The following is a 4545-nucleotide window of genomic DNA, read 5'->3' on the forward strand; positions in this document are numbered from 1 at the left end:
AGGACGCACACGCCAAGATATTCCAGGCCACCTCGGAATCCAGCATGCAACCCACGTCCGAAAAGGCGGCGGTGGCCATGGAGCACCTGCTTCCTCATGAGATCGCCGAGCAGGAGCTGGAGATGCAGGAGGCGGCGGAGATCGAGGAGCGTCGGGAGGAGGAGTTGCGCATGGCCAAGGTCGAGGTAGAGAAGAGTCTGTCCGTCGAGGAATCGGCGGTGTAGTACCAACGCGAGCTCTGGCGCAGCCACTACTACAGTACTACAACCTTGAGGGCGGCGCCGAGGATGAGGATGAGGACAAGGATGAGGACGCGGTCGACTTTAGGAGGGGGGACGCGAAGTCCACCAACGGCAGCATGTCGCCAGGACAAGTCATCGACGTCTCATCTCACACCGGCGATGCATAGGCCGGCGCGGCGACGGATTTGTTAAAATTATGCGTACTTAGGCTTTGTTTTTAATGCTGGTCTTTTGTTAGAGCAATGTTTAGGTCAACTGGCTCTGTTTAATTACTAAAATTGCTTGATTCAGTAAGTGTGGTTTGTGTGCTGTACGCTCTTTTGTGTGCCCAAATTAGCAAGCGATGTTGAATTATGCAATGACCTACCCGGGGAAATTTCCACCAAAATTTGAATTATCAAACTCATCCCATGCGCGTAAAGCAGAAGAATCGTTTGCGATGCACACAATCGTTCAAAGTGAATGGTGTCCGGCGGCACCGTGCGCAAAGTTTCCCTCTACATTTCAAATTTTTTGGCCTACCGCCGAAATATCTACCCCCTTCCCCACCCCATTTTCTCCCCGACCACAAGTCACATTTCCTCGGTTTCCTCCTTCCTTCCTTCTTCCTTCCTAAGCTATAGCCGCTTCCTCGCTTTCTTCCTCGCTCTCGCCGTCCCGCATCCTACCGCCGGGGTCGCCATGGTCTTCTTCAATGACCTCTCCTGCGGTTCCTCCTCCGATGACGACTCCTTCACCACCCGGGTATGCCTCTCTTCTCTCTCTTGAGCTATGACTTGGAATGAAGGATTTTTACCCGACGGTCGATTTGAGTCATTTCTTCCTCTTGTAGCTCCCTAGGATCATCAGTTGCAACGAATAGAGCTGGGTGGCTGAAGATCTGTCTGCTCGTTGTCACCATCAATCTCCATGCGTGAAGCTAGTTGCGTTTGAATCTGTGGACAGTGGGAGGAAGTTTCTGGCATGTGCAGAGAAGGTTAGACCCTCTTTCATTGTTACAAATCATTTGTTAGATGTGATTCAGACACTGTCACGGTCCCAACCCATTCATACCACACCTTCAACCAAACGCATCCTAAGACACTGTCACAGTTTGTACCTAGTATCTAAAAATGTTGCCATCTCATCAGCGGTGCCATTAGAAAATTATTTGGCACCACTTCAGCAGTTTGTGCAGCCAACTTTGGTCCACACATCCGAGGAGACAAGCAGTAAAATATTAAATCTTTATGGCATGAAGGAACTAGGCATCGGAGCAACTAGGTGCTTCAGAGTCCGGGTCCCTGATTTTTTTCCGCTGCATCGGCTCGCCAGTGCAGGGCACCGGTGCGAGATGTAGCAACAGTTGTCTTTACACCGGTTTTGGCATACATAGTGGACGGCCTTAGTGCTATTAGTTCTATGTTACTAAATTTGTGCATGTACACACATGTTAGTATCAATTTGCTGTCATCCAAACACTGTCGCTATGCTGTTGCAGTTATATTTACCTTCCTCATAAAATGTTCAATTTGTTATTTATAGTACATGAGTAAGAACTTGTAGTGTTGTTGTAGTTAATTATAGCTTCTGATGTTTCAGAATTTGGTTGTTGTCTCAGTAGCAACTAATTCATTTGCACATTGATATTTTTGAGAAGATATGTCATAATTAACCTATTTCTTCAGTTTTCAAAATAAGTATTGGTGATTTTCTATGTTGCTATAAACCCATTTCCCCTACAATTGTTACTGATCTAGTTTAAATATTATAGGATGAACAAAAGTGTTCTTACTTGGAGTGGGTTGATCAAGAGTGGCCACAGTCTTTGAAAATGTGCCTAGCAAAGCTCTGGAGCATGTATGAGGAAGAGAAGAGAGGTAGGCTTAGAGAAAGTGTTGTCAACGCTGAAGAATATTTGAAGATGCGGGATAAAAAGAGGAAGGTGGAGAATGAGCTCAGATTTTTTAAATCAGACTTGCAAAGATTGTGTTGGCGAAGGAGGAGGCACTTTCCCAGTTGGCCAGTGCAAAACAGGTTCTTACTGAACTGAAAGCAGAGTTGGATAAGACGAGCCTGGATGATCTCGATTAGGAAAATGAATATATTGTTGGCAAACAGCTGTTCGATATGAAATATGAATTTGTGTAATACTGGAATTATTAATTGTAAACTAATAAACCAGCTAAATGTGTCATGGAACTTTGAAAACGGTTCAAGCAGTAAAAGCGCTTGTGATGGATAGCCCAATGCCACACAGTTTTCTTCATCAAATCATGTGTGATGTAGTTGATAAAAGCAAACGGTTAACCAAGGTAGAGCGTGTGTGATAGTTACACCTATCACACACGAGCCTATACATAAACCTGTGTGGGATGTACATACGAACGGAAACGTTTTCCCTGGATTGACTGTGTGGGATGTACATACGAACGGAAACGTTTTCCCTGGATTGACTGTGTGGGATGTACATACGAACGGAAACGTTTTCCTTGGATTAACTGTGTGGGATGTACATAAGAACGGAAACGCACTCCTTGGATTCACTGTGTGTGATATACATATGAACGGAAATGTTTTTCTGGGAGTCACCGTGTGGGATGTACATAGGAACGGAAACGATTGGGTTTCGATGCCTCGCCCGATCGCATAAGAGCTCATTTTGCCCTAGACTGTGTGCCAGGAGGGCCTATCCCCGACGGTTTCTGGGTCGTGTGGGAATGACCCCCCTATCGCCCACACTCACTTGGCGACGGTTCCAAATGCCATCGCAGAAAGGGGTTAAAAACTGTTCGTATAGCACCTACGCGTACCAGTGTGCACCTATCCCGTGCTCCATGAGTTGAGCATAGTTGTGTGGGGTAGTATTGCGGGTTGTGGATCAGCGGCTGTTCAGATTGTAGGCTACGGTTAGCATCCTACTCGTCGGGTCATAATCTCTTATTTTCTATTTTTCGGCTGCTTGCAGCTAGTTATGCCCATCTAACCATCGATCCTACACCATGAAGATTGGACCACCCCTTGTACATTCTATTCTCCAAAGATGGTGTCGCACCAGAATCCATGACTCTTTGGCTCAAGGTTAGGGAAGTGCAACTCAACCCTGGTATTTCTGATGAGGTTCGCTTGCATTGGACTGAGTCCGGCGTTTATGCTACCAGGTTGGCATACAAAGTGATGTTTGCTGGATCATTTCGCTCGCCAAAACTTTAGGGTTATTCGGAAGGACGATGCAAAGAACAAGGTCCATTTTCGTGGTTGACTACTAGCTCATGGCAGGTTACTTACATCAAGAAAGCTACTTCATCACGGTTGGATGGGGAGCCCCATTTTTCCAATGTGTGGCACTAATGAGGAGTCTATAGTTCATCTGTTCCAGTCCTGTAGTTTTGCGAGGAAGATTCGTAGAGCTATGGTGGCATGGCCGGGCTTGCAAACTCTGAAGCTGACTGACTACCCCACGTCGGACAAGCTAGTGGATTGGTGGTCACATTGCCAAAGGGAGGTCCCAGGGTCGAACAGGAATAATCTGGATGGGTAGTTTCTCTATAGCACCTGGTAAATTTGGACATAACGGGATGGCAGAATTTTTAAACAGGAGTACAACTCGATGACAAGCACAACATACAGGATTAAGGAGATGGTCAGGCAGAGGGATTTGGCCTTTGATAGGGTGGTTCAAGATGATGGAGGCTTATGTTTAATTTGTTTTTAGCTTCATAGCCCTAGGCAAAGTCTAGTATATGTGCGGCACCTGATGTGAACCGTTTCACTTCTTCTAATAGATATGACATCGCTCTTGTCTTTTTTTTGAAAAATTGCGTACCTTTCATATTTCTAGTGATCCAATATCACAATGAGTCAATAGGTATGTGCATACTATTAAAAGGGTTGAAAAGAATATGGTGATGAGTTTCCTTATCAAAGTGCTTCCATATCGAATTCCAAACTCATGCAAAACCAACCAAGCATCTCTCGGAAGCTCCGTACATTTTCAGGGATAACCATTGCAAAACCCTAGTTCCTTTGGAGCCTCCAAGTCAAATCCACTCGAAACCACTTGAAAGGAGCAAGATGTCACCTAGAGGGGTGAATATGCATTTCAAAACGCTTATAATTTGGCTTTATCCTAATGTAAAAATGAACAAGGGGAATACTTTTGGAGAACAAATCCTAAATATGCTAGGCTCAACTAAGTGCACTAAGAACTTAAGCTGAATAACATGAGCAGTAAAAGGATACGAGCTAGAAATTCAAACTAAGTACAAGATATACCAATAGAAGCAAGTATGAATTTCAAAAAGTAAAGGAGCAAGAGAGAACT

This window comes from Aegilops tauschii, chromosome 1, assembly GCF_002575655.3.
Source record: "Aegilops tauschii subsp. strangulata cultivar AL8/78 chromosome 1, Aet v6.0, whole genome shotgun sequence".
In the NCBI taxonomy this organism is placed as follows: domain Eukaryota; kingdom Viridiplantae; phylum Streptophyta; class Magnoliopsida; order Poales; family Poaceae; genus Aegilops; species Aegilops tauschii.